The sequence below is a fragment of the Ammospiza nelsoni genome, chromosome 6 (genome assembly GCF_027579445.1).
Source record: "Ammospiza nelsoni isolate bAmmNel1 chromosome 6, bAmmNel1.pri, whole genome shotgun sequence".
In the NCBI taxonomy this organism is placed as follows: Eukaryota; Metazoa; Chordata; class Aves; order Passeriformes; family Passerellidae; genus Ammospiza; species Ammospiza nelsoni.
In genome coordinates, this window is record NC_080638.1 from 14,105,777 (window position 1) to 14,130,759 (window position 24,983).

The window sequence follows — 24,983 nt, forward strand, 5'->3', positions numbered from 1 at the left end:
AAGGGAAGCTTTATGTCTGCCATCAGTGGTTGTTGGTAACTCATGACTAAACCAACACAGAGCTCAAACCTCTGACATTTTAATACCATGTAATGGTGCTTCCACCCTGCACATTGTTTGGGTTTTTCTTTAATCTGCTTTGTGTGTATCCTAAAAAGAATGCCAATTAAATTCTGAAGAGATCAGGAGGAGCTCTTGGGTGGAGCTGGGTCTTGGCCACTTTGGGTCTCTATCACTCTTGAAAGAACCACTGGTTTTATCTATGGCACAGGTACCATTCCTGGCTACCCATATTTCTCTTGCAATTAAGAAGCTTCAAGTTTTCTACAGGCAGAGTTTTGACTTCCAGAAGTGCTTGTACACACTCAGTGACTGGGAAAAAAGTAACAAACTGCTTTAGCTCTGTATGGGATTGTTATATAAGATTTTCCCAACCATTCTGGTTCTGTGCTCCCTTAGCTATGGAGCACTGCTCTCAGATTGCTGCTGCTTTAAGAAATTACAGACTGTAGCAGTCTGTGGCTGTTCCTTGTGGCATCTCTGTCTGTTTTTGTGAATGAGAAACAATGGTTCTATTCTGAACCTGGGAGAGGAAGAGAAATGAACCTCAAGCATCACTGTCTTCAGAAGCAGTGTTTTAGATCCTGAAACCAAAGCCATGAATTCTGCTTTCCAACAGGAGTCATTCAGATGAGTTTTTAGTACAGAGGGTGGGATAGCTACTTTGTGAGCACTAAGGACAGATTTCCTGATGCTGTAAAACCACCACTGGTAGGTTCTGTGGTGCAGGTAACTGGTTGGGAGTGGGATTGAAGCCATGTGCTGTTGCCCCTTGGTTTCATTCCTGTATGAAGCTCACAGCAGTAAGAAAAGGAGCCCAGGAACTCCAGCTGATCTCTTTGGGGATCATTGGAACATCTACAAGCAGGAATTGCCACCAGCTGGAAAGGGCAGAGGAGGAGGAAAAGGGTGGCTTGGACAGATGGTGGTTGACCTCAAAAGGTGTGAAGTAGCTGGTAAAAGGCAAATGCAATCCTGGAATGAATTGAAAAAGAAATTGCTAATAATGGTTCCTGTTAATAATGCTGGAGAGAGGCACTGGTAGACCTTGTCTCTTATGGGTTACTTGTAGATCCCTCAAGCTAAGGGACAGTAAATCCATGTGGAAGTAGGGGCAGAGAGGATGCTCATGAAGAGCAATCTGTGCTTCAATTCATCTGCCTTAGCAAAATGAAGGCTGACTGGTCTGGACAAGCACTCTGGGAGGAGAAACACTAGGGATGAAGGAAAAGTGGACTTTTTACCCCATTAGAACACGTAGTTGGAAATGGCTAAGAATGTTTCTAGGCTAGCAATTTAAAAGCTGCTGGGCTTCTGGTCTCTTAGATCTGCTTTTCTCAGAGGGTAGTGGAGGCATGAAGCTGACTTGCTTGGCTTAGAGAAAGGGATGGTGCAGTAGCCTCTGGCTGTAGGAGCTGAGACTCACTAGTCCTTCTCATCAGTCCATGTTGAGGCATTTATTTCACAGCCTGTGAAGCTCTGTCAATGTTTCCATAAAACCCCTGTATTTTCATGAACATTCATTTATGGCGAAAGTCTGCACGTAAGATCCTGCCTGAGGTTACCTTTTTCTTCCCTATTAAAATTTTATAAACCTGTCACTTGGCTGGGAATTTTAGTTTTCTGTGGAAGTGAAATAGAAGGGGGGCCCTGATGGGGAAGCATGGAAGTTATAGTGTCATTTTCTTCCTCAGTGCTCCCTTTAAAAATAAATAAATAAGTAAGTAAAAAGGCACAAGCTACAATCTTACGGGTGAACTCCTTGATGAGAATGGCAAAAGCCATGTCTGCAGGTTCTGAACTTCTTTTCAGTGATGTGATTTGGTTTGATCTGAGTGTGAAAACGCATAAGCAGCTGCTGCTCCCAGAAGTCTCCCCTAGCTTTTCTGTGTGCAGGTGTTGCCTGTGCTGCTCAGCTTGAGAGCAGTGATCCACAAACTTTAAACCCTTCAAATGGGTCCTGACCTGTGAGGCTGTAATGGCCCTTGGAGCCTTTACGGCCCATCAGATGATGTCTGTTACACATTAGTCTGTAATAGCTCCAGAATAAATAACTTTTTTTTTTTTTTTTTTTAATCAGTAATTATATCTGTCCACAATGGAGTGCAGTGGCTCCTCATGCTCAAGCACAGTTTTAAAGTAATGCAACAAGAGACTGTTTAATGTCTCTGACAGTCTCGGTGCTGAGCACAGGTCCTCTGTTTTCTTTCTTCAGCAGTTTCTTTCTCATTCCTTACTCATATTGCAGCAAATCCATGCTACCAGGAGCTGGCATCTCGCTCCAGATTCTCTGTGATGTGGTAAACAAATACCTCATATTATGGGTCTTCTCAAAATAATGATCTTGTCTTTCCCCATCACAGTCGCTTTTCAGGAAGAGCTGATAATTTGCAATCTTCTTAGTAGGGCTCTATGCTCAAGAGACTAAGCTTGCAATGGTGGGAAAAAGGACCAGATGATTTAATGGACTTCTTTTTATAATCATTGCATGCTGTATCTGATCTTTTTGTGGGATACAGTGCTGCCTGCATCCTAAGTTGGGATTTGGGTTCACTACCCCCTACCTAAAACGTATTTTCTTTCCCTATGGTTCGTTCAATTATAACTCTAGGATATATCTTCTGGGACTGAGTAATTGGCTAGGTCAGAAGTAATCTTTATTTTCACTAGAGAGATGTTTACAAACTGGTGCTGTAGTATCTCTTTAAAACCCACTGAGAATCTGATTAAAGGCCTGAGGATCTTCTGCAAAGATTGCCTGCTCCCAGTTGACTTGAAAGGGTCAGCATGCTGTCACAGTTTCGACGACTAAGAATTAACTTAAGGCTGATTCAAATGCTACTCTCTGTGTACAGCATTGATTGGACTGCTTTCAGATGGCAAGAGGTAACTTTATCCTGCAGCATGTGTGAACTCCATTTAGTTAAATAGGGAAGCTGAATGAATATGCTTGCTTGTGGCAAGGGAGCTCAAAGGTGAACACGTTCTACCCCTTCTGCCCTGAATTAAATACTTTGGGGAGGATGGGAGGGAAACATAATTCTTGTGGTAGCATGCTTGGGATACTGACTGCTGCAGCTGTTCTTCCTCAAGTGCAGCTCCTAAGTATCACAAAATCTTTCTTTCCCTTCTTCTATGCACAGTCTACCCCGTGGGCTTGACTGTAATGAGATGGGATTGCTTGTAGTGGAAATGGCAGCAGAGTGCTCTTTTGAATGGGAAAATGAACCCCAGACCAAATAAAATTAGCTTGGTGCAGCATTATCACTGCTCCTTTTTTCAGGGATTGAAGATTTTTAACCTGGTTTCTTGTGAGCATCCGTGTTCAAAGGCATCATGAATTAATGTGGGAACAACATTAATGGTGCTGACTCACACAAGGCTGTGGGGTTTGTGGTGTCACACTTGCAGTTGCTAGCATTGGAGTAGCTTTTAAAAAGGTCCTGCTGAATGCAGCTGCCTCACACAGAGATGGGCTCAGTGGGGAGCAATGCCAGGCTGCAGACTGGTGTATTCCAGTTCCATCAGGGTCTGGACCAAAGCAGGCGCTGCTGCTGCTCCTGCTGCAGCCAAGGCTGTCATGTGGACGTTCTGCTGAGCACCTTGTGGAAAGAAAACAAGCTGGGCTGAGGTGTGGTGCTCCTGACCTCCTGTCAGCCTGCTCACCAAGCCAGCGGCTCCTCAAAATGATGGAGCATCCAGGGAAGGTGCCCCCCCCACTGTTAAAACTTCAGCCAGAACACAGGGGACAGCTAGTATAAGTCAGCCAGCATCCTGCTGAAGATGGGGATTCCTGATTTCCTGCCTCCTGTGATTCCTGGTTTGCTGAAGACCTTCCTGGTGACAGTCACAGCTCTGAGACCCTTCTTGGGGTTTGATAGAGGCATCAGTGCTGTTCCCAGCTGAACAATCCCAAGAGTTTAGTGCATGTGTGTTAAAGAGATCGCATTTCCCTGAGCAATTTCTTAGGGATTCTTCTGGGTTGTGTTGGGGTGAGTGCAATGTGGCTGTAAGCCAGTATCGCAGGCTAAACTAAAACCTTGGTGTTTCTTGGTTTTTCGTTTTTTTTTTTTTCTTTTTTTGTCTCGCAACTGTTGTAACAAATCCAGGAAGAGGAGATGCTGGAAATGCTGACAGGCTCTGAGTTAGAGCAAGCTGAGAGGCCATGCTGCAGTAATGTACTGCTCAGCTTTAATTGTGCCCAGTGCAATTTCTGTGTTCCCCATGGGCACTTGGCCACGCTTGCATCCAGAGCTGCAGTTTGCCAGTGGTCACTCTCAGAAGAAAAATATGTGTTGGCAGGATCCTCAGTGAGCTGATGGCAACCGCCGTGCCAGCCAAGGTGGAGGAAAGAGAATGATTTTGATGTCTCCTGAAGGTGACCAGCTATGAAGTCAGACAGTTTCCATCTGCAAGACTTGAAAAATGACACCAGAGATTGACAGTCATGTCCTCACTTCACATGCGCTCCCAGGCTGGAGGGGCCGCTGCCTTGTGGTCACAGCTGTGGTTCAGTTGTGCCATGTTTCACTGTACACAACTGAATCCATTTTCTGTACAGTAAACAAAGTTCTGATTGCCTCTTGAGACAAATATTGTCACCATCTTTTGCCACTGTAAACTTACTACCAAATTAAACACTGCACTAAGAAGCTGTGGACATGCTGCAGTAGCCCCCGTGCTGCGCTTGATGGACACTCAGTGCTTGCTGCTGCTTCCTTTCATCCTTTTTTCTGCTCAAGTTAGTTGACTCCTTCCTCATCACTGCATAAGATCCAAGTGTCTTCATCTCAAATGATGACTTGTTTCCCCCCCTACTCCCACCCCAAGCAGGTAGATAAAAATTTGAGCTTGCCACATCCTGAACTGTACTTTTGGTTTCTCAGTGTGTGCTGTTCTCATTCAGCTTGTGGGCTTGCAGCGCTGACTCTCCATAGAATGCGCCTTCATGATGCTTAATCAAAGAAAGCAAACATTTTTTTCTTGGTCTCAGCTCAAGTTTCTATCAGATCTGCAGAACAAGTCAGTTGTGAAGATGATTACTCTGTCCCTTCTACAAGGGAGGGTCATGAGAGTTGTTACAGTACCAGCTGTGAACAGTGTGACAAGTCTCATTCTGTTTCAATTAAATGAATACACTTGAAATGGTATTAACCTAGTTAAAATTTTGCTTATCAAAGCAAGATCTGTAAAGCAAGCCAGGTAAGTGCCTATTACTGTTTGAAGTTGTATGAGAATCAGGAGGAGGAGTTGATTTTGAACTTTCCTCACGCTGCATATCATGATCAAGCGCTTGAGGCAACTTTAACATCTGAATGATTTCGTCATTAAAGGAGTAGTGTTGATAGCAGGGCTGTGTTTACTCAGCATTTCCCTGCCAGCTCTCAGAGCACTCCTTCCACTCAAATGTGTTTACCCTTGAGTTCAGGAGAGATGCCTACCCAGTAAAGGAAATGTTTTGCACATCCTGTGGATGCTGAATAGCAGGATTTTCATGAAATAAATGCTGAAAATGCTTTCTGTTTACTGGAAGAAATCACTAAGACATCATGTAGGAAGAAAACCCAACAGGACTTGATCCTGCTTGTGTTTTTATTTTCTTGGTACTTTGCTGTGTAGGTCAGTGTATGCCTAGAGAAGAGTAAGAAATAGCCTCCAAGTTAGAATGTTTGAATTAGGCATCAAGGAGAAGTTTGAGAAGTGCAATGAGAGTACAGTAACTTTCACAAAATAGCAGCATTTTGGTAATCCTTGGTGGAATGAAATTCTGGGTTCCAGATCTCAGGTGTGAATGCTATGTGTTGAAATGCAGAAAACCATGTAAGTTCATGTGGTTCTTTCTGCAGTGCCAGACCCAAGGGCAGATCAGCATGGGTGCTAGCTGTCAGTCTGTTTCCAGTTTGCTTTGGAAGTAAGGTTTTGTGTTCTGCTGCATCAAATGCTAATCTGGCTGTGCTTTTTGTATCACTTATGCAATTTAATATGACATCCTCACCTCCCCCCTTGCTTGATTTACTCTGAAATATACAATGTATTATGATAAGATGCTTTTCCTCTAAAATAGGGAAAACCAATTTGGGAACAATGCACAAACCAAATAAGGCACATGCTGATATTTTTAAAATATTAGCAAAGAGATATGCAACAAAGCACATTTCCAATATCTTTGGAAATGTAGAAGTAAACTGGATCTCTGTGTTTTGGAGGAGGTAAGTGCAGTCACCAAGGAGAAAGGCATGCATGCATGAGTTTAAACCAGGCATGCTGGGGGTTTTGTGGGTTTCTGGTATTACTGGCTCCAAGTCAGAAGAGCTGATGCAAGGGAGATGTGAAACCTGCCATTTTTAGAATATACACAGAAGAATATTTCTAACTACTTAAGTAAGGGTTTGCCAACATTTGGTCTCTATTTGACATGATGACTGATCAACTAAGTCTTCTCAGGAGTCTCATGGGGTTTGGCTGGTTTTGCTCAGGGTGCCTCACAGGAGCCAGATCCAGTGAGAGAACTGGCAGGTGGTGAGTGTAGCGTTTCTCCTCTTTGTGCCACAGTCCATGCAGAGGGCTCAAAAGGGTGGTTTTGTGTCCAGTTCTGCTGAGGGGTGGCAGAGTTCTTGCAAGCACTCAGTGCCTCCAGCCTTGTGGCTGTCCTGTGGGAAGCAGTGCACAGGGAGCTGGTGGTGCTGCTGGCACAGGGCTGGGAGGCAGAAGCCAGCCCCTGTTTCGAGCTGCAGACAGCTGCAGACACTCCATGGGCAGCCCCCAGCCAGGGCCAGGGTGTCCCTTACCCTCACCAGCTCTACCTCCAGCCTGGCTGGAGGCTGTGTCTTGCTCCTGCCTGACGGTGCGTGGCTGAAGGGGATGGTTTGGTGTGTGGAACAAAGGGAGGAAGTGCAGAGACCTTCCCAAGAGCTATGTCTAAGCCTGTTTGTCCCTGTGCTGGCTGTGGTGCAAACCTGGAGGTGCAGCCATTTGCCTTCTGCATCTGAGGAACTCTTTCTGCTGTATACCTTCATCTTCACAGCTTTGCTCAGACATCTGAATGGCTCTGTACTCATCCTGCCTCTTCAAAAGATAGAAATCTTCATTTCTCCCTCCATTTCTGAAACGCTGAGATTCTTGAGTCCTTGAATCATTTCACTTGCCCTCTGCTATGCTGCCTTTGCTGCATCCCTTTTATATAATCACCGCAGCTCACAGTATTCTGTAATACAGCCCCAGTCCTCTCTCTAATAGACTGCTATGATGTCCATGACTTACATCCCTGAATTTTCATTACTGCTACAAAGACTTTTATACACTTTAAAAGGGAACAGATGGATTCTTCCCTATTTTGGAAGAGATCATTCGTGCCTGTCCACCTTCTCAAGTTCACCTATTTTCATTACTTTAACTTAAAATGATTTGTGGAGCCTTCTGAGCTCTCAAAATTAAGCTGGAGCCTGAATAAAATTTGAACCTAGATTTCCCTCATCTAACCTAAAGTAGATGATAGCTTCAAGGGAGGACCTAGAGAATAGTTCATTTTGGTTATAGTTCAAAACAGTAGTCAGTCTGTTCTTTCCCACTGAGCTCTTTCAGAGTTGTTCCAAGGAAGCTCACAAAGAGCCCTTCTGAGATTGAAGTGGGAACAAAGTGCTAATTGTTAAATTATCTTTTATCCCCCCAAAACCTAAGGAAAATCATCTGAAGGATGTTAGTTGCATACAGAGTATTTCTGTCTCCATCCAGTGCTAAGCAGTCTGTTTTAGAAAACCTTTGTTTTGTTCTTTGCAGCTCTCAATAGGCTTTTGCTCTCAAACAATATGGACTCTAGCAGGTGGCATTTTTGGCAAATGACCTCTTCTCAATACCAGGACGTTCAGATGTTGGCCTTTCTCATCTTTTTCAGAACTGTTAAAATAGGAGGTGAAGGGCAAACGCGCTGCTAATAGGGTGAAGATGCGCTAAGATCTCGGACTGGAAGAAAATCAAAATATTGGTTTCCAAGGAATTGGGTTGCTGGTGAGGAGTGTGGTGTGATAGCTGGGTCTAGGGGCTGGCAGCACTTCCCTCTCGAGACAAATGACGCAAACTTACAAGAGCAGGTCCTGTGCCGTGGCAGAGGTTAATTATACGAGTGGTTCTGCGACTCGCGGCTTTTCCTTCTGCGCTCCGCTCGCGTTTGCCTTTCTGACGTGAACCGCAGTAATGTGCACAATTCATGTGTCTCTGTCTGATTTTGGTTAATTGTAGTAGTAATTACTAATTTCCAACCCTTGACCTGCTTTTTTAATCGCGTTTTTTAAATGATCTTTTGGAATTTGGTGTTTGGTTTTTAATTTAGATAAATTATGCTAAAATGTTCTTGAGAGAGCTGCACGCTGAGGTCAAAAGCTTTATCTGCACCATGCCCATTTTCTCTAACCTATTTTAATAATCACAGCTGCTTTCTTTAATGGGTAGCTTTTGTTGAACTGTGCTAAATCTGTCCTGTTTAGACCAGGCTGCTGAGGAAGCAGTAAAACAGAGTGCTGTGGAGTGGCCCTGAGGCTTCATGGGTTGGGGGGTTCTAGGGCTGGGTTTCCCTTTTCCTCCCTCCTTCACAGCCCCCCAGCTCCTATAACCTGAAGCTTTTCCTCTCCTTTTCCCCATAGCTAAGAGGGAAATGCCCTCTGCTGCTGCTGCTGTCCCTGTCTGTGCTGCTGGCACCAGCCTGGGCTGTGGGGCAGCTGTCTGGGATGACTGGCCACATCCACCTCCCCTCTGGACACTGCCAGGGGAGGTGGCCCTTCATCCCACAGGTGAGTGATGGACATCATGAACAGCAAGGGCTGGTTGTCAGCCACCTCATGGGAGAGGTCCCTGAGCTTTCAGGAAGGCCATGTCTTTATCCTCTGCTCTGCCCAGGCATAGAAGTGGGTGCGTGTATCTACAGGTTTGCTCAGGCTGTTTGTGGTGAATTGTACGAGGTTTCATGCAGAGTGGTTGTCCCACCTTTCTCCTGTCCCCTCTTTATGCTTCCGATGGGGAAAGTTTAACCCAGTGCGACGCTTTCAAACTTGGAAACAGGTATTAAAGAGCAATTAGCTGGCCAGCCTCCCTGGATAAAACAGAGAAACCTTGCCAAAGATCTTCTTGTCTTTAAACATTCGTACAAATCTCTTGTCAAATATAGAAGTAATTGCCTTCGCCCCCTTTCTTTCTGCTCTCTCCTCAACCACTTTCAGTCCTGCATCTGTTTTAATATAATGGGTGTTTGCATGAATGGCTTAGTTAGCCAGAATGGTAATAAAACACTTTAAATTTATTGTGACATTTGGATTTAATTAAAAAGTACACACTTAGAAAAGTAAAACATAATGTGTAGAAGGAGTCAGGAAGGTTTTTCTCCTTTTCTTCCAAAAAGCTAATTAGAGTTGTATTTTAAATTGTTTATGTGCTGCTAATCATTGTAATAAATCATTTATACTGAGAAAGACACACTCTAATGTGCTTGTGTAACTGTTTATGCTCTCAAGTTTCTATCATGAACAAATTGATCTGGAAGTGAATTTATTAACCACTGGGGAAGAAATCATTAGTGCCTTCTCTAAATATTCCCCAGGTACACTTTTATTATAGTAGTTTACTGTTTTAACTAAAAGTAACATTACAGGGCCTTGGTTTAATTATGATGCAAATTGACTTTCCATCATTTAGAAGGAGGGAAAACTGCCTTTTTGCTGGTAAGATACATCTACGTTGTATCTGCCAGAGCACCAGCTTACAAAGGTTTTTTTCAGAAAAAAAAAAAGTTGTAAACTGGTGTGGGGACTTTATGGATGTTTTAAAATACTCCAGAAAGTTTAATCTCTTTAATCTACCTGGCCTTTGATAAAGGACCCTAGGATAAGGTAAGTGTAGCCTGTTATGTTAAATCTTTTGCAGCTGGCAGCACATTTACACTTAGAAAGCACTTGGTGGTTTTTTTTTCTCAGTGCTGGAGACCACTTGAAATCTTTTGGAAATAATCGGCATTTCTGGTTCCCCATTGCCAGCGAAGACACCAATGCAGAGATTTTCACACATAAAATAGTGTCAGAACTGCAGTTACAATCTGAGATTTTTCTGGTTCCCAGTGCTTACTCCAAACTGGGAGCTGCTGGCATCCCAGCTCTTCCCAATGGTTTTTAGGGAGGGCTTGCCCCGTGAGTCCGGAGGTGGTGGCAGAGCCCACAAACACCAGTGCCCTGGGCTGAGGGACAGCTTCCAAACTTGGAGGCGTTGCTGAATTAATTTTCAACACTTGCGCTTCCCCCTGGTAGTAAATTGCATTTCCCACTCTGCCCAAGAAACCAAATCTGGGCATTGAAAGCTCCAGTTAATGCCAGTAGGTTTTGTGGGTGCTTTTTAAATTTAGCTGCTATTACTTGAGTACTGAATTATTTATTTACAGGCTGTTGGGTGGGAATACCCACAACATGTAGATTTATATAGTTGAATTGGTGGTTAGGCAGTTTTATTTGAAGTCCTCTGTAACTTGATGGGAAGATTTAATTTTCTACGGGGTATTCTTAATTTTAAATACAGCAACAACAAAATATCAAAGAACGCCCCCAACAAACCTACCGAACAACAAAACCAGCCAGTGCTCAAGTTTTTGGTAAAGCAAACAGCCTGCAGCTCTTTCCAGCAGAAAAAGGAGAGTGAACATGAGTAAAATTGTTCTTCTAGATACATACATTATTTGGAAGTGACTGGAAAAGGATTTGATGGTAGATGTATGTGTTCTCACACATCACAAAGACGACCTGTTGCCTCAGGGAGTTGGGCAGTGTAATGCCTTTGGCCCTTAAGAACCTGTGCTTTTATTTGTACTGTTTTGGCTTTTTTTAAAATATGATCCTTACCTTCTCGTGGTTGAGTTAATGTTGTCTTTTTCTCCTTAGCCCTGGGGAGGCTCACAAGTGGCAAACGTTTGTGTGTGAGTCCTGGCCATGTGTGTGCTGTGCCACCAGCAACCTGTGGGGGTGTCTGTGTATGTGGGAAGAATTTATTGGTGCCTCAGTTACAACATGTCACTGAAGTGGCTTTTTATTTCTAGGTTTTCCCCAAGACAAGTTATTTTTTCTTACAAGATGAAGATGTTCATTCTCTATCTCCTTTTTGAAATCTGGTAGCATTATATACACTTTGCTGGCAAAGTGGGAATTTTTTTGAGACTTCTAGCTATTCATTTTTCCAGAAACCTACCAATGTGTTCTGCCACATTAGGTTTCTCTAATAATCCATGGGAGGATGTGATCAAGATCTATTACTGCCTCTTAGTGTGGTCGCCACCTAATTTCATGAGGAACTGTAGTGGCATTTAGCTTTGCTGTTTGCAGGTTTAAATCTGTATTTCAAAAGCCTTGCTGTACTAACCAGGCTTCAGAACTGTAAGGAACCAAAGGACATCATATGTCTTCTAGAAAATGTGGATTTTTTTTCTTTTCTTTTTATTTTTTCTCACTTTTAGATCTTTTTATGGCCATTTTCAGAGCAAAATACCAGTCCTTTAGTGATTTTGTGTTCTCTGAATCTGACACCTAGAAATGTAAATGTGTCTAACAGAATTCCATTAATTGAGAATAATAAATGTCCCTTTATAAGTGAAGTCTTTATATAGAGGTGACTCCTGCTGGGATTCCTGAAGGCATTTTTTTCTTTCAAAGCACAAATATTTCAGCACTTAAAGCAACATTTGATATCCTCTTGCCATTTCTGTGGCCTGAGCCTCTGCATTGCTGCTTCTTCCCCTCTCTACACTTTACAAGGTGCACTGCATCCAAACGTGGACTTTTTCTGCAGAATTGTCCCTGAATTAATGGAACTCAAAAATCGCCAATGGCAGTTTTATAAAAAAGTCCCAGAGTTCAGAGATGGCTTGTCCTTTGACAGACAGAGGGAGAGGGAAAGGAACCAGTGCAGCCATGTAAGAAATGCAGTTAATGGAACAAATCTGGTGCCCGTGTGCCCCAGTGGAGCCAATGAGGACAAGTTGTTCTCCACCACCATGGGCTGTGCAAGAACAGCTTTGTGTGCATGCTGCTCATGCAGCTTTGGGCCTGTGTAAAAGTGTAAAAAGCATCATGAATAACACAAGCATGTGTCTGCAAGCTACTTAAACAGGTAGCTTTGGAGAACCAGGTCTGTAGGTTCTGAAGCAGAGCTCTGTTGTAATTCCAAACTTTCTTAATAGCCTTGGCACACAGTGGACTGATGAGATTTAATACCTGCCCTTTAAGCTTCATTTTGTATCCTTCCCTGTTAAAAATTCCTTGCAGCTGGGCATGAAATTACTCAGGTTGCCCCTTCTACTTGGAAGGCTTTTAAGATGTTGGCATCCCAAACAAAGGGACAGTGGCTCTTGTGTGACATGGCAGGAGCCTTTCATGGGTGGGTGAGGGTGGACCTGGATTGCAGAAGTGCTGGTGGAAATTGCCACTTCACGGTTTAGGATAAAAATGAGGCAATCTGTGTTCATGATGAGTAAAAGTGAGTAATAGTTTTAATATATTAAGGCTGTGGAAGAGGCAAGGACGTGGGTTTGCTCCAATATTGTCATGCAGAATGGGAAAAAGTGGTGCCATGGTTTAACTCTTCACTGGCCTCTGAGGAGAGGAATGTGCAGGTCCCACTGCTTGTTCAGATCTTACCAGGGTGATATGTAGTGCTGCAGTGGATTGGCACAGGGAAAGCCACCAAACAGAGCTGTGATGAAGCCATCCATGGACTGCATATCAAAGACTGATCATTCTCTGGTGTTTATAATGCAGAGCATCTGTATTACATGCCAACTTCCAAAATATTTCTCTGTCTGCTGATAGTGTGATGGTAACTGTGGAATGCAGCTTTACCAATTTTGATGCTGTATAACGAAAACATGATCTCAGGGGTTTATGAGTATGATAATACATTAACATAAAAGTACAACTATTTCCTGAAAAAACAGGCATTCCTCCCACCACAACAGAAGAGAGAGAAAAGATATTGCCAGTGGAGGTTTGCATATTGTACTGCAAGTGTATTTTGACACTAGAAACTGAAGAAATGGGAAATTAGATATGTCTGGGGAGTAGCTGCTAATCTAAGTGTCAGGTTTGATATGGGCAGACTCTGTGGAACCAGTAGCTCAAATCTCCGGAGGGCTGGCGGAGCCCTTGACCTTCGCAGCAGCAGCAATGAACTGTTGTTATTGCAGAGGGCTGGTCCCGGAGAGAGGGGTGGGCAGATCCAGGCATGGAAGTGGTGCCTGTTTTGCATAGATGGAGGATGTCTCAGAGCACTCATGCATTGGAGAGGTTTCCCCTGGCTTTCTTGGCCGTTTAAATCGTGCTGCCTGTTGGCTTTACTCCTCTCTGGAGTTGGACATGTTTCACCCTCCAGTTCTATGGTTGTAGTATAGGAGTCTCTAGACAAAAAGCATGCAGTGTCAGTGCTGGAATCATAGGGTTTTTTTAAAATCAAGCTTTCTGCTTCCTCAGGCTGTAGAAATAGTTTGTCATGGAGCTCATTAAAATAAAAGTAAATATTTTGGAGTACCTGATTCATGTCATTGGTGATGTCATAGACCAGTGACAAGTTTTTGCTTCCCAGACATCAGAGATCAGCTGTAGGCTTTTGAGCACAACATACATGTCCATCAAAGCTGGCCAGAAGTCCTATTGACAGACTAGAGAGTGCTTAGCAAGTTCATTTCAGAGCCATCTTATTGGTGGTACCCACAGAGGGGCTGAGGGAATTGGGAGATAAAGGAGAAAACAGGGAAATGTCACCACTGGGGATTTTTGAGACATCTGAGCCAAACTCCTCTCAGAGGGGAGCAGAGACTTTCACCTGGGAGAGGAATTCCTGCCAGGAACTTCCAGGGGAAATACCTGTGTCCCAGGCAGCTGTCATCAGGGATGGACAGAGGCATGGTGGGACAGGCAGTGGTCCTGCTTCAGCACTGGGAGGAGGGGTCTGCCCTCCTCTGGTGTGCCTGATGGACCTGCTTGGGAGTCGAGATGGATTTCAGCTGCCCTAGGTTGGGAATGAAGTGAAAATAAGGCTGAACCCACATAAGAAGTGAGAAGTCTCTGGAGAAGTCTTCTGCTGTTTAATTCTCTGAAAGCAGAGTGGCAATTGCACACCCCACAGTTGCTGTGAAATTGCTGCTACAGATAAGCAAAACTGGGATAGATATTTTTACTTGGACTTTAGGGTGCCTGAAATGCAGATATCCATTCTTTTTCACCCAACTCCTATTTGTAAGCAGTTCAGTTTAGGACCCAGATGGATCTTGAGCTTTGGAAATCCTCATTCACACACTTCCACTTCCATTAGGTATTAGATCTGGAGCAGGTGTTGTTTTTCCTTATCAGATTTTTGGTTCAGTGTGAATTAGGAGTAAGTACACTGGTGGGCTATGAAGATGAAGCAAAGTAAATTGAGATTTCTGTATGCACATTACCACTTCAAATACTGTTGGCACTCAGGAAAAAAAAAAAAAAAAAGACCTCCAAGCACTTGAAGTAACAAATTACTCATCTCACGCTTTGCTGTGGCACATCATGGTTTGCTTGAAAGTAACATTCTTTTTCCCTGTGCTTAGATAATTTAGAGGCTCCTCTGAAAAGAGGTGCTGCATGGAGTGAAGCACAGGTGAGGTGGATTGGAGAAAAGGATTACAGTTTGCATGTGGAGGCAGTGAATGTAGGCTGCAGATAAACGACATGGGTTTAGAGCGATCATTGCTGCTGCCGCTTGATTATTTTTCTCAGGGACAGGCACTGGCTCTCTCCTCCCTTTGAAGAACTACAGTACTCGTGTCTGCACCATATTTTGTATCCCCTTTGTGCTGTCTTCTGTTCCTCCACTACCTACCCACCTTCCTCTCTCCTCCAGAAGCAGGATGCTGCAGTCGTGGAACTTCTGAGTCTTCAGCATGCACAAGGGCACCCTGTGGCCTATCCAAATACCCATGTCATCCATGTAAAACATCTGCTCCAGAGCTTTAAAAACGAAGGTTCAGAGAAGCTGATGTGGCTTTGGGAGCAATCAGAGCTAGGAATAATGTAGGGTTGTTCCTTAGATTAACAGGTTAGCGTAGGAGCTTCTTTAGGTTAATAAGCAAATGTTTGAAGGTGTTTCCATACTGAAAGGTGTGCTGAGAGCCAGCTGGGATTGCTTGCTTGGCCTGGGCAGTAGAGGAGGGCATGGCAGGGCTGGCTGTGTGTGCTGGGAAACCAAGCCTTGGGTCTTGGGTCTCAGCTAGATTTCCAGCCATATTTCTCCAGGACTGCATCTGTTTTATGAACAAGCAAGGCAGGTAAGAAAGAATATATGATTTGGAAGTAATAAGGTGGACTTTGCAGCACCCTTGCCCTTAATGATTTTTATTTTCACAAATCTGGTTAATAGATACTTACAATCTGTGAACTTTTTCTTGAAATATTAATGTATATGTAGCCCTTTCTCTTTCGAGGGGGAATAAAATTACCTGGTGTTATTTGGCACTGGTGGATATGTTCCTTTCTTTGATACAGAGCAAATTTGCTTTAGAGTCAGTTTCTTGAACTTGTAGAAAAATTGTATAGCACTGAAACACTGGGAATTCATCTAAATAGCCAGTGTGGGGTGAAAATGCTCCCTATGCTTTAATTGGAATGGCCTGGTGAAAGGCAGTTCCCAGGCTGCCTCCCTCACTAACTGCCCACCTTGTGGCAGATTGACATAATTCCCCCATCCCTGGGGAATCATAATAGAGCACTCCCTGAAGTGCTCAAAATCCCAAAGGGAAATAAGGATCTCTTTTTTTTCCTCTCTCGCTTTTTTTTTAAAACTTTTTAAATGGGGTTTCTGGGGTGCTTATGTTCATCCAGAGGATTGTGGCTATTAAATAGAGGGGGTTTTAAAGGTTTTTCTAATTGCCACACTTCCTCTCGCTCCCTCCTGTTAAGTGGCTTTGGACAGTTGCAGAACTTTGATTTCAAATTTGTCTAATCTCTTGAAATATCTAGGTAGGGAAAACTATTGTAACTGAAAATGGCTCTGATTTTTTTTCTTCCTTTCTTCCATTTTAATAGATATGTTTAGTCTACTTTAAAAGCTTTCTGGAGAACCTTTTCTAAATGGCTAATTTAAGCTTGTCAGGTTTTAATTATAATCTCTCTATACACAAGTTAAGATGCTTAATGCTAGTGAAAAGTTCTGAATACAAAGCAAACCTGTGTCAAGTTGCAGAGCACTCTTACCCGTCTTAATTGCTTCTGGTCTGAACTTTAACCTCAACTCTCCCATCTGTCTTACAAATTCTCTTCTCTCATCACAGCCACTTTCTTTTCTGTGGAGTGCAGAGGATCTGTCTTAATTCGGCAGGAGTTTCGGTCTGGAGAAAAACTGCCATCATGCTGTGGATGTTCAGCTCTTCCTTTATCCCATGATACAGCATGATGCCTGTTCCTGGAGTGCAGCCCTGCTCTCCTGGGCATCCCAGAGCATTCCCATACCCCTGCTGGAATGGGACTGCCTGTGGGAGATGGGGTACCTCAGCAGCAGGAGAGCTGCCCTGATTCCAAATACCCTGACAACTTCTGGCCTCAGTTAAAATCAGTCCCAACAGAATCAGTATGACTTTTTTTGTTGTCGTTTTTGTTAGCAGTTCTGTGGATGTGTAGTTAGGCAGTTTATTCCTTTCCAGGACTGTTGTCTGCCTCGTTTTCTAGCTGTGACCCAGCCTTTGTGGCAAAGGTTAGTTGCATCTTTTCCTTAGATAAGAATGAGTTTCATTCAAGCTTAGAAAATTAGCCTTGGAAATACTCAGTCAGTGCAGATTCCTTCTGGAGAGTGCATTTAAAAGTTTAAATCCAAAATTGATTTGGAAGTGCTCTAATCTAAAATAAGCCTGATGTTAGCATTGTTGTCTGCAACTCCCGCTAGCCCTGGCGTTCCGGTTCAGCGCGTTGGCACACGGTTCCCTGATGCTGTGAAATTGAGACTCATCTGGAGATACAGCCTTTTCTAAAAAGGATTGCAGGGCACTTAAGACTCCTTATTTCATTAGTTCAGTGAAGGAGCTCTTTTCAGCAGTCAGGAGTCTCATGATGAGGTGGGCAAAAACTGAGCAAATCACGCGGTGGACGCTCGCGCGGAAATGGAGCGCAGGAAAAGCTGCTCAGTAAGTTTTTTGGCCCGGAAATGTGGCATTTTTTGGAGCTGAAGGTTAGTGGTTTAGAATTTCTTTTTAGTCTGAGGTTTCAGGCAAAGCATTAGTATCTACATATCCGGGCCAGACTTCAGGAGGTACATTTCAGGAGGCTTTCAGTTCTGCACATTGGGTTGGGTCATATGATTATTATGTTTTTTACATTGTTTCTGGCCAAGTATAACCATCGCCATCCTCACGTATGTTGGTGAGAATTAAATGGACCATGAAGATCTGAATTGAAGACCAGGCTTCCACTTTAAGGGGATGGGTTGCTGCATGAAGCAGTAGTAATGATCCAGAGGAGCAGGATGCATTGAGGAAAAGAGTGAAGTGTGAGCACCATCCAAAGTGCAGGCAGCAGGTCATAAATTCTTTTAGTGGTGGTGGTCTGAAATTCAAGGAATAGGATTAGAGAGCTACAGTAGGTTAATGAAAATGGCTCCCTCAGGATCAGCTTGAATTCAACTCAGTGGTCAGTCGTAAGAGGAGGAATGTCTTGTGCAATTCCAGCTTCTCATCCATATTCTGAATACTGTGGTGCTCCTGAATACTTAATAGAGTAGAATATGCTCTGTTATGATATACTTCATATGACTTCTAGGATGCTTTTAATGCAAACTAAATGTCATGCTAACTTGCCCCAAACCTGTGGTGCTCACTTTATTCTGGAATATATGAATTGCACCAGGGTTTTCAAAGCCTTCCTTGGACATGGGGGAAAAAAAAAGGAACAAGAGAAAAAAAGTCTTGCAATTCTACTTGTGTCTTTGCTGTTGTCCAGGGTAATAATGCTCAAATCCTGCCTCTATACGTCACTTCAAAGGAACTCATTACAGAATGAGTATACAACAGCCAAGAAACCACTTTTCATTCTTATCAGCATATTTTCTTGTAAAGAAAGGTAGCATTAATGGCCAGCTGTGGCTTGTGAGCCCTGACTTAATCAAAAGTGAATAATAAAAATTAATTTGAGGCATATAGTTACTAGCCAACTGCAGCTATAACAAATGTTTAATGATCAGCCTTGCATTGGGGGCTGCATACCTTTTCCTGGGAATGAAAGGGGAAATGTCCAGGGGTGGGACTTTCTCTGTCCTAATTGCAGTAGCGAAATGAGGTAGAGTGAAATCTGATTGTGGAAGCAAACTGTGGCTAAGTAAGGCTTAAGTTAGACTTCAGTAAACAGAAGAACAGAGGTAATGAAGTATTCAGCCTCTGCTTTCTCTGCCTTCTCTATCTTCGTGGCATTAAGAGAAAAACTTTGGTTGATATTCCTTGCAAGGTACAGCAAATTCTTTCTGACAAACATCACCCTGCCCTTTATCTAGTCGTGAAATATTAAACTGCTTTGCCAGAGTCATCATGAAGGGCATTGTGCTCTCTGGGGTCTGCACTGGGAGAGGAAGGATTGGTTGTTGGTGGGCTACACTTTGTGTAAACATCTTGGGTCTTTGTCAAACTGCTTGCAAGGCCAGGTTATCCCGGGACCTCCTGTAGATGAGTGACTGCACCATACAGGTCATGGGCTTTTGTCTGGTCCTTCTCAGGCAGAGCTATACCTGAGCAAAATGCACTCTGCTCCTCTCTCTGGCTTCTGCTGCAAAGGACAAGGCAGTTCTGGGTCTCCTTTTCACTCAAATTCTCCTTTGCCTCCCAACCACCTCTGGATGTGACAGGGAGTTTGGAAAGGAGTGAGGCAAATCCTTTGGGAGATGGTAGTAGGACTTGCAAGGTAGTTTCAAGCCCCTGGCGTCTGACTGAGCATTTTTGAGTGCAGCTGTGGATAAATCCAGTAAAGCTGCAGTAGATGTGAACCATTTTTGACACCTCTTCTGAGACTTGTTCTTGTGCCCCTGAAGCTTATCAAAGCAAATCCACAAATTTCACAGCCTTTCGGAAGGTTGTGTAGCATCACTCAAAACTTCAGGGCTTGCAGAAGGTTAGGGTATTATTTGTATCTAAAATACAAACTCCACTTCCTAAATCAGTATTTATTTATTGGTTAACCTGAACAGTGCTCACCAATGCTCACCAGTGCTCACAGATTGAGACTGAGTCTCCACACACAGGCACTTGAAACTGTGACCACCTCAGCCTCTCATACAACAGGAAAAACACACCACTTAGATATAATTGGGGGGGAAGAGATGGGATGCTCTCTTAACCTTGGTTTTCCTTTGCCACTTTCATGAGACAAAATTCCAGTCTGCTTTATTTTTGAAGTCAGCAAACCGATTATATATTGTAAAAGATCAGTGTTTTCATGGGTGAGTAGTAATTACTGAGTAATGGCTTAAAACATTTCCTGAAGGAACATAAAGCTGTTTTTAAAAGTCAAGAGTACATTAAAAGGATTACCATGTAGATTTGATTTTTAGATAACACTAAAATGGATCCCAAATGGACTTATGAAAAGGGATGCTATCTCTTTAATGGAAAGTGCATGGTCTGACAGCTCAGCATGCAAATGGTCCTGCAAAGGACTGGCTGTTGTGTTTTTTCCTTTCAACAAGAAGACAAGGAAATAGCTTGCCCTTCTCCTTGCAACTTTTAATAGCAGAGGGGTTGCTCTGGTTTTTCTAGGGAAGGGAGAAGAGGACAGGTTTGGCGAATAACTGCATCTTTCTAAATCACTGGGGAAGTGTATTTCACGACTCCTGGAAGGTCAGTCAGCAGCAATTGTATCTCTTACACAGTTTGCATTAAGTAGATAGATTCCTTCTGCATTCCCCATAGGAAAATCTCTCCTTGCCTCTTATATGTAAATAAATTTTAGGCCTAGTATATTTATTGCAGTAATCTTGTGCAGGGCATGAACATCAGTGCTTGCCTTAGCAGTAAGTTTGGACAGGGCAGGAGGGGCTGTTATATTCATACTACAGAAACTTGCAATCACGATAGTATTTTCTATTTCAGAGTTGCCAACACAACTTTCTGGTGATTGATGGTTTAAAATGGGCTTTTGGCCTGAGTAGGATTTCTTCTAGAAACATTTAAAGGAGTATATTCATATTTCATTAAATACAGAGCGCACCAGGATTCCAAATCCTTTTGTGGTATTGCGCAAATTATTGTAGGCTCCAAAAGTCTTGAGAAATTTCTATAAGCCTGTGAAAGCTTTAGATTGGATAGTCATCATTGCCTGCATTAAGGGCTGTGACAGATTGCTTCATCAGTGTACACAGAGCAGAACATCAAATGGCCATTTGGCAGTGGGCACTGAAATTCTATTAAGGTTGCCGAAAGCTTAGGTTGACATTGTGTGTGTCTGCAAAGAGGCAGAAGAAAAGATGATGGTGATTGAGCAATGATACTGTTCTAGTCTCCTTAAAATATTTACATATATGGCATGCCAGATCTGTCAGGGTGATGTTAATGTTTCACTGCTAAACCTGAGCACTGCTGCACTGCGTGGCTTTGCCCGTGTCTCGAAACCTCGGCATGTTAAACAGGCCATTTCAGCTGGGAGGGGAGCATTGGGCAGCATCACACATCAGCATGAGAGAACTGAGGAGTTTTTACTTCTTGAACACTTTTTGGGATATTGAACTTGATAGAAGGTTTTTCCATGTGATTTTATTGCTTGTTGAAAAAGGGAAGGGACACAAGCCCTGCCTTGTATTTAATTTTGGTACACAGGTTATTCTTACAAGAGCTGAAAATTGAAGCATGAGTTCTTACCTTTGTGACCATTTGGCTCAGAGACTCTTCTTCCACTACTTGGCTCTGACACCCAAACCCACTAAATAGACAGCTTTTGAGGTTGGTGTCTTTTCTGTGGTCACCTGCAGATTGATGGAATATTGAGGAATATGGGATGAATTTTGGGCCAGTCATCCCTAATAATAGGGTTTTTTCTCATTCTCACACTGCTGGAAGGGTGGTTTGAGGGTAGTTATTCCATTGCCAAACTTTTTTCTAAACTACAGACACTGAAGGAGGGAGCTGGCCACCTGAAATCAGGGCTTTTGCCAGACTGCAGTATGCTAAATTGTGACTAATGGAGAAAACTTGATCAGAATGTTCTCAGATTAGGTTGAAAGTAGGAGAAATCTGCATGTCTTTGTACTGCTTCCAGGGCTTCAAACAGTAAAAATGGATTTTACTGAAACAGTGGATGTGCTAAGAATAAACTTTGGACGTGTGCCAATTACGAAAAATTAAAGCTCAAACAAACACATTTTATGAGCACAGGGAAAACATTGCTTCCTGAAATGATTTATAGAAACTGTCTTGCAGCAACAATTATTATGGTTTGTGTTTAGTCCTGCTGCCATGTGTTTCTTTATAGCTACAGGAAGATGCAAAACTTGTGGGGCAAATAAAAGTCTGGATTCTACCCCTAAACTGTGTGTCCTGAATCATGACCTATGTTGGTACAGATTCAAGTTATGCCAAATAATTACTTTTGCTATGTTGGTCTATCTGGATTTAAAACAGGGTCCCTACATGTGAGATTGAAGGGGGGTTAAAGCCATTCATGAAGCTTTGGGTCACTTTTAGGCAGCTGAAACTGCCAGGAGACACTAGACTCTAAAAAATATTTCTCTACCGCTTGTCATGAAATGTATGGACAAAAAAAATTGCTGTGTTATTGGGCAGAGGACTTAGTATAGTCAAAATAGAAGTGTTGATCAAAATGTTGTTTCTCACATTAACTGCCCTCTCCAACTACTTTTTTGCCATGCTTGAGAAATTTGTTCAGTAGTGATTCAGAAGAAAAAATACCCCTAATGAATTGCTTAAGCCACTGTAAAAATCACCAGCTGCATACTGCAGCATGAAACTGGCAATGAAAAAAGATTGTGGTTTCTCATTGAATAATTTTGATGAATGGTCTAAGTCTTACTCATAAGCATTTAGTTGCAAGTACGTGGTGTTCCAAATGTAAGGTTTTAATTGGATATACAGATGACATGATGAGTTTCACCTTGCTGGCTGTAATTTTTCTGATGAAATTCTTGGTGAGGATGCCCGAGACAGCGCACTTTCCATTCAGTGGGAGTGCAAGGTCTGACTTGATTCACAGGGTGCAATATTCATAGAAGGTGAGTAATACAATACTGGGAACACAAAGTGAGTTTCTTTTTAGGGGAATGAAATTCACTGCATCTTTTTGGCAATGACTGTCTGCATTTACTTAAATGGGTGATGCAGGGCTCTAATGCTTTTAAATGATATCAGATCCTCTGATAAAAGACATAAGACTGCAGCCTATTTATTGTGATGAGACAGGAGTTAATAAGATTACTCCTACTCTTCAGTTACTTTTTCATCTTTTGCAGCCAAATGCTGGGGGTTTTGTTAGCAAGCAAAAGGAGGTCAGTTCATTTAAAGGGTGTTGATGCTAGAAATAAACATTTTTTTCCCCTCAAGTGGAACTCTGAAACTTAGGCTCAGTGTCCTGACTGCCAAACCCCTGGTCTTTAAAGCAGAATTGCTTTTAGCACTGGAATGCTGCATCCTTATAATAACCACTTTTTTTTTTTTTTTTTTAACCTTAAAAATATTACAAATAAAAAAAAAAGAATAAGGGTAATGTAAACCTGCAATAACTGTGGTGTTTGGCAGAAGGAGGTACAGAAATGTGGTAGCAGTGTCTGAAGGCACTGCTCAAGGAAGAATTTGTGCTGGAGAATAAAAACAATTCCACTGCTGTGTTGTGCAAGGTGCTGTACAAGAGAGAGTGATTGTCACAAGCCTTTTGCAGAGTAGAAGTATTGTGTGTGTGTGTGCATAGTTATTTGCTTTGTTGTTGAACAAGCTTTCACTCTTAAAGTAGGTACTCTGAGGAAAGGTTTTGGGGTTTTAAAAAAAGAAAAACAAAATAACAGCAACAAGGAAAAAACCCAAACAAACACAAACAAACAAACAAAAGCCCCGGCAACAACAAAAAAGCCAACACCAAAAAACTTGTTGAGGGAAAGAGTTAAAGCCATCTGCCTGAAAGCATTGTGTAAAACATACACACAATGTTGGGGAAATAAGCCAATTATGTGTGCTTCACAGGAGGTGGGGGACTGACCTTTGTGTATAATTAGTTCTTTTATTTAAAGCAAAGATTTTGAATAGAATAACTAATTAGCTGTCATAAATGGCAAATTGAAGATTTTGGCCGGGTTCCTTGGGGAGAGTGGGAGGAGGTGCCTCCTCCCAGCCCGTACTGTACGCTCCGGCTCTCCTCATTAGGGTTGTTTTTAGTTCTCTGCAGAGGTAATGAGGAGTGCAGCCACACACTTCTCCGAGCCCCCTCTAACAAGCCATGAAATGCAGGTGGAACAGAGCTGCTGCCTCCAGCTCCTGCTGCCTTCTCCCCACACATGTGGGTGTAGCTGAGGGGGGCAACTTGCAGTGCAGGGGGTCTGAAAAGTCCTGGTGATATCACCTGTGTTTTATGCTCTGGACTCGACTGTATAAAATACAGGCAAGCTGCAAAGCCTTGAGGCATATATCATTAGCTAGCAGTCCCCCATTACTCTTTCAGACCAATTAACCTTTAGAGTTGCATTAGAGAAATTAGGTGGTGAACTTCCCTGCTTTCAGAGGGGACCTCTAGCTCTGCTGCAGACCAGAGCACTGTGGAGCCGTGCGCCGTAGGACCAGTGCAGATAACTGTTATTTAAAAGGTCTGCCATTTATGAAAAGTTCCCAGGCTCTCTTGGAAAGGAGGCTTTATGAACAGTGCCCTTAGAGGAACTGCAGCTGATTGCCATGTGAATAGAAATATCAGTAAAATGGCTTAGAAAAATTTAGAGGTGTACTTAGTGGACACTTGTGTTATAAAGCCAGCTGAATCATTTTACAGAAGGACTCCGACTGAGCAGATACGGGCTGATTAAAGCTTATTTGTCCGGCTGTGAATAGTGGTAAAGTTTGGATTACTCACTACAATAACAGCCTCTTTAGACACAGACATAAATTTCAGTAAGTCCAGAGGTGGTGTCTATAATTTTTTAATGTGTATTGGAGCTCTGAGCACTCAGAGTGGGTTTAGTTTTGTATTTACCAGCAGCAAGTCTATTAAGCTGTAAAGGGCAAAGAAGGGAGTGTAGGTAGCCAGAAATAGAAAGGATTCATCTACTGTTTCTAAGAAAAGAGAGCACTGGATGTCTAGCAACAGGAGAGAAGAGAGCAACTTGATGGTACTTTCAGAATCTGGCAATAATCAGTGTTCCCTTGTGATCACGTATTTAAATATGTAAGTGTCCAGCTGTTAATTTTTCTAGTTCTGCAACACTCCTCCTCATTTTCCTATCCTCTTCCAAGAGCACGTGTGGGATTTGTCAAAGGTGACCCCTTTGTTTCTTGACAGCCCCAGTTAGACACCACATGCCCCTTATCAAATTGAACTGGATATCTTGGCATTTCTAGACAAGTACTGGGAGGAAATGGACATAGAGAAATGAAGCAACATCCCAGTCTTGCAGTGGGGAAATGACTAAAAAGAAAGAGCAGTTCTCCAGGTGGTTTGTGCCTGCAGAGCCCAGGCTGCTTCAGGTTTGCTGGAAGGGGGAGGCAGGAGGAGGAAAGCAGGGTTTGGTGTTGATTGTGTCCTCTCTGTGCAAGCCTCTAACTGTGAAAAGGGTTAAGCTTCTGAGATGCTTCTCTCTTGTTGCTTGGAAATGACATGGCAAGTGTTTGAGGAACCCTTGCTGATCAAGTTTGGCAGTTTTTGAAATTTTGTTTCACGCCTTGCCTGCTGTGTCAACTCACCAGCTAATTGCAGCTGCAA

General features: G+C 42.9%; 1 protein-coding gene across 5 annotated transcripts in view; it reads left to right on the plus strand.

Moving 5' to 3' along the window:
- Positions 1-24,983, plus strand: part of LMO1 (LIM domain only 1) — a 62,924-nt gene that overhangs the window by 18,100 nt on the left and 19,841 nt on the right. Inside the window, exon 1 of one of the 5 annotated variants that reach the window (XM_059475164.1) lies at positions 8,762-8,843. The exons of the other annotated variants lie outside the window; for them this stretch is intronic. The gene's annotated coding sequence lies outside the window, so the exon portion shown is untranslated. Of the gene's footprint in view, positions 1-8,761; positions 8,844-24,983 lie in introns of those variants that run through there. 5 annotated transcript variants of the gene reach the window in all.